The sequence below is a fragment of the Sardina pilchardus genome, chromosome 23 (assembly GCF_963854185.1).
Source record: "Sardina pilchardus chromosome 23, fSarPil1.1, whole genome shotgun sequence".
Lineage (NCBI taxonomy): Eukaryota > Metazoa > Chordata > Actinopteri > Clupeiformes > Clupeidae > Sardina > Sardina pilchardus.
The window spans coordinates 22672830-22678533 of NC_085016.1; the positions used below are offsets into that span (position 1 = coordinate 22672830).

Below are 5704 nucleotides of genomic sequence, written 5' to 3' on the forward strand. Positions count from 1 at the left end.
GGCTTCATGAATCCTAGCAATGCCATGGCCCCGAGAGGCAAGTACGGACTTACAGATGTTGTGAAAATCCTGTCCATCTATGAGTCAGCAAGTGTGGATGTAAATAAAGCTAGAAGTTGTGTTGTTGGCAGGCAATTTTAAGACCGTGCGTCTTTGAGTAACTTCTCTGTCACATGCCACGAGAAAGTCTAGTGTTAGAAACATAGATCGTGACCCCGTGACCCCGTGAAACCACGTCACCACCACGTCACTACCACCCACTCACAAATAAATGGACAGGAACAGTCCAGTCTGTTCAGTCTGACTACAGTTCCAGCGACATGTCGTGCTCTGCTGTGATGAGATGCTTTGTCATATGGCTTACACTACACCAACCTGGTGAGTTAGTTAGTTTGGATGGTCTACAGCTTTTTAAGTTGCTTTGGTACATTTAGTGCAATTGAACTTCTGTGATCTAGTTTCCTCTGTTGACTTTCCCCACATACTTACAGTATATGTTGTAACTATCTAAATGAAATGAGTTACCTTTCAGTTAATCAGTGTATTGTATATTACCACAGGGGAGGGATTGAAATGCCGAGTAGCAGTCTTTCCAGATGGCAGAACTTCATATAATGTGTCTTTGCTGGTGGATGCTTCTATTGGATGCGATTACGATTGGAGTTTCAATGTGAGTGATCTCCCTTAATTCCCGGAATCAATTTCTAATGGTTTAGTTTACAGTTTACATTTTTACGCATCATATATATGAATCACATTTCAAATTTGTCAGGGCACCAATATTGCCAGTGAAAAAGGATTTTTGAGCGATGTTGTTTTGGAGAACAAACGCGACTTCATGATTATTCCCTCGTGCCAAACCCCAGTTCAATATTGGGCGCAATGCGTGAATGGAAGATTGGTAGGTAATCAAATTACATTTACACCAGAGAGGATGTACAGATCTTCACTACCTAAGTTTCATCTCTTGTTGTTTCCGTAGATGCAGGAATATAAAGCCAAGTGTTACTGTAAGTTCTCTCATTTTATGATCTTATTGTAGAGTTGCTGTTGTTATTATAGCATAACTTATGCATAATATTTTCTTTACAGTGGACTGTTCAGAACCACGGACCATTCCCAATTCAGGTAACTTGTCTTATAGGATGCAGGTTACAATTTTGGCGGAATACATTTTGTCATATTCAGGAACCTGCGCCTCACACATCTCTAGTTCCATGTACTGCCCTATGAAACAAACCCTGGCGGACACAGACTCATAAAGCGGAAGTACAAGATAATTTCACAAAAACAACAAATCTAACTGCCACGCTCATACATTACGCAACAATACAGGAGACAAATGGCATCTTTGAAGACTCTACCCTAAAAAGGTTTTGAATATGGCAACAGAGAGCGCAATATAAATACACAGCACAAATGGGATGTTAACAGAACAAGTTAAAATGGAAATATATGTTCTTTAATATTGCCCTTTCTTATATCTTGGGTGATGTCTTATGATATTAAATGCTACACCTGCATAAGGAAATTGCCCTTCAGAAATAAATAAAGTTTGTTGAATTGACTTATACAACAGTGAGTCACACTCAAACGGACACCGGCTGAAGCGTTCCGTTCACGACAAGCAGAATCCATGACTCGTCTTTTCCCCCCCTGAATGTACATGCCTCTATCACATCTGGTGTAGCTACTTCCATTGGTTATTGTGGAAGTTAATTGTTGCAGGAGACACAACACGAAGGGATCGCATCCGTGACGCCACCAGTAGCTTCCCTGTCACATGTCCAACAACTCATTGCTTCACTGAACACCAACCAATCATTGTCCAGTATAAGTTTATAAATAGATATGTACTGTATATATCCAACTGGGTTTTGGAATTTCTGTTCATGCATTAGTGGCCATCCCAGTAACCAATGTTTCATATAAAGTTTTCATAATATATGACCATTAAATGTGCTAATGGTTTCAACATGATGATTTTTCACAGGTGTACCACTCCTCTCCAGAGTTGGTCTACTTGCCACCATTCCATTTCTCTTGGCTCTCTGTGGCTGAGGTAAGCCTTTAAAATCTCTGAGACCCTATAAGTCACGGTCCTTATTTCAATGCTGTTACAACCAAAAATCCTTCATTACTTTGCAGAAGTTGGTTTACCACCAGAGTTGAAAAGGAGTTTAAAAATCCGTTCATCGCTGGACGGGGGCCTACGCCAAATGTATTTATTACAGTGCATGAAAATGCATTTCTAGTTATTTTCTGTTATTTTATTACTTTTATCCTACTGTTGTCCTTATTGTTGTGGCGTACAGCACTTTGGAAACCTTGTGTTTTTAAATTTTGCTATATAAATAAAGTAGATTGGTTTGAATTGGATTAAGTACTTTTCTGTTTTTCAGATACAGGAGAAAAAATTTTCCATTAAAGGAACACTTCAACGTTTTTTCATAACTATATTGTGTGGCGCAGTAATATCCTCACTCTTCCACTTTCAGTTTCACCTTGGAGTGAGGATATTACTGCGCAGAGTCTTGGTCGTGTGACTACTCGTGTAACTGTATTTAATAGGGAAAACATGGAGGTTTTTGGTCACTTCTAACTTCATCTGTTTGGATCCTAATGAATGCATTGGGCTAGCTAAGTGCTATCAAAGTTGCGCCGCGTGCCAGAGCCAGTGAGTGCATCATTGAAACGTGAGAGGTACAGTATGTATCAACTTGTCTAAATTGAGACCCTATGCAACTTTCTGCAGGAGACGATCGCTCTTTGTTTACATCTGGAAGTCTGAGACGTAGAATCACACTTGCAATTTATATATTTAAATATAGCCTATACATGTATAAATAACATTTAAAAAAAAAAAAAAAAAAAGAAAAAAATCGTAACAAGACATTTCCCTACAAAATTAAAATAGGCTGATGTAAAACTTGAAATACACCATGACTGTAAAGTATATAGGTATATATGTCGCATTTAAATACCAATCGGGTTTCTTCTTTAATGAATTACTGTCTGCACGCTTTTAAGAGAATCTAATCTAATTATTGCCAGCCCCGAGAGGGATCCCTGGGATCCCTTTTGGGGATCACGACTGGCAATCTGGCGCCCTCCCAAGTACCGCTGGAGGAGGATCCCCCTGGCTGAGGACGAGTGGGAGACCGAGGACGAGTGGTCGTCTGAGGACGAGTTGGTGGAGGACGAGTGTTCTCCAGCCCCATGCTCTGCTCCGCCGGTTCCAGCCCCGCGCTCTCCAGTGCCGCCGGTTCCAGCCCCATGCTCTGCTCCGCCGGTTCCAGCCCCGCGCTCTCCAGTGCCGCCGGTTCCAGCTGCACGCTCTGCTCCGCCGGTTCCAGCCCCACGCTCTCCAGCGCCCTTGAGTCCCCAGTCCCGACGCTCGGCCCTGCGACACCTCGGCCGCCCTCTCGAGCCGCCCCGACGCTCGGCCCTGCGGCACCCTGGCCGCCCTCCCGAGCCGTCCCGACGCTCGGCCCTGCGGCATGGCCGCCCTCCTGAGCGACTCCGACGCTCTGTCCGGCACCCGGGTCGTCCACCGGAGGAGCTGGCTGGACAGAGGGCTCCCGCCTCCGGTCCCCCTCCACCCGTCCTGTTCGGACTTAGTTTGGGGTAGGGACGTCTGGGAGCCGTCCCTTGAGGGGTGGGGGGGTACTGTCATGGTTTTGGGTTTTGGTTTTGGTTGTGGGTTTTGGGACTCTTAGTTTGTAGTGTGTTCTTTGTTGCCTCCTGTGTCCTGTGCCATGTGTTCCTTTGTTTGTTTTGCCAAGTGTTTCCTGTGCCTGTGTCTCCGCCCCTCACCTGGGCCCTGAGACTCGAAGCACACGTTAGCTGCTCTTAGACCTTACGCATATCTTAAGCCTATCGTAAAAAGATACGCATGTAACTCAAATGATTCGCAAGTCTACGTGTAACGTAACTTAAGACGAAAGTTACGACTGCTTTATACCACACGTAACGCTGTCGTAAGTGTCTGAACAACCTAGGATAACCAAGGCTACTGTCGCTTGCATTCATGCTTGCCCTCTTGCATTCTCTTCGCCTCTGTTATTTTAGCAATTGAGCATTCGTTTCCTGCCATTTAAAGTCGCGTCTTGTGTGCTCCTCACCCAGCTGTTTACGGTTTCTGTTTTCACGTCCCAAATCTTCTTTCTAGAATGTATCTTTGTGTTCGTCAGCTTGAGAACAATTTTTATTTTTATTTTTTTTTTAAATCCCTCTACCTAAGTGACAGGTATTTCATTAGGCAGCTGTAAGAGCTTCCATTCATCAGCTGTAAGAGCAGCTTACAGCATTTTCAAGTTGACAGGGGGGAAACGGACGCTGATTCCCTCGTTACTACAACATTTACAGTGGTTGCTCTTTCGAGTTACAGTTTAAGTTGCGTGCATCTCACGTGTGACTTGCGACAAGTTTCAGTTACACCCGGATCGTTATGATTTACGAGTTCGTAAGCCATGCGTAACGTAAAGTTAAGTTTGATTTTTCGAGTTACAGGGCCCAGGTCCTTGTTAGTTTAATTATGATTTCCAGCCCTGTGTTCACCTGTCTCTCTTACCTTGTTCTTTGTTCACCTGTGTCTTGTTAACCTTGTTAGTCTTGTGTATTTAAGGTCTTGGTTTTGTTTCGTTCTTGGCTTGGTCATTGTGTTGTACGTCACGGTTGTTTCTGTTGGTTGTGTTCTAAGTAAAGTCTATGTTTCTAAGTCAGTTTGGAGTCCTGCCTCGCATTTTGGGTCTTGGTCAAGTTGCAACCTTGACAATAACGACTTTTGAATGGGCCGCGTCAGTGCTACTATGGGCCGCAACAATTTGGCGTGCTCGGCCGGCCCACAAATTTGCGCGGCCCTTCTGGCATCTGGCGGTACCTGCGAGCGGAGAGTCCGTACTTTACGTCCAATGGTGTGCTTTGCTTCATCTTTCAAGCGCCAATGAGCTGGCCAGGTCAATCTTTGCCACTTCCAATCAAATGGCCAGCTCCATCTTTCAGGCAAGGGCCAATCAGGCCACGGGCTCAATCCAATCAAATTGCGAGCTCCATCTTTTGCAAGCCAATCGATGTGCGCTTTCCATCTTTGACGTTCAACGTCACCGGCTGTTTACAATCCCATGTCGCCGCTGTCAAAAATCGGCTAACGGAGGAGAGCTAACCTGACGAAAACGTCAATTACCTGAGCGAAACAGGTGGGCTTTACATATTTTGTCAATGCAGTTTTGTAGTTTTATTGCTATCAACTGCTACCGGACAGTGAAATAATGCAACCCAGTGTCATTATTAAGATATACCGCTAGAAATAATATTGTCTGTCAAAGAAGTTAGCATAGATGCTAGCGGTCTATGAGTGGCTATGTGACAAGCCTGGGAATTATTTTTTTATTTATTTTTTGACAACGTCCCTTGTAATCTCCTAAATTCGTTTAAGATAAACGTGTAATATCTGGGATGAGATGCTTTCTGTAAACAATTAGATGCTCTATGACAGTAAGGGGTCATTCAGACCTCTTGCTAGCTAGTCCAGGGGCTGGAGAGGTAGGATAGATAATGACAGATTACCTCCTGACACCCACATTGGGCATATCGCTATGGTGTAGCTGGGTTAGATATGTTTCCCTGACATTTTACATTCCATTTCTTTGTGTAAAAAAAAAAAAAAAATCCCTCCTGCTGAGAATATTATGGGCAGCAGCGG

At 44.0% G+C, this 5704-nt stretch overlaps 1 long non-coding RNA gene across 1 annotated transcript in view; it reads left to right on the forward strand.

Moving 5' to 3' along the window:
- LOC134071185 (uncharacterized) overlaps positions 1–2048 on the forward strand; it is an 8455-nt gene extending 6407 nt beyond the window's left edge. Inside the window, exons 3-5 of the long non-coding RNA XR_009937024.1 lie at positions 983–1010; positions 1093–1128; positions 1994–2048. This is a non-coding gene — a long non-coding RNA (uncharacterized LOC134071185). The remainder of the gene's footprint in view (positions 1–982; positions 1011–1092; positions 1129–1993) is intronic.
- Positions 2049–5704: the final 3656 nt, after the last annotated feature.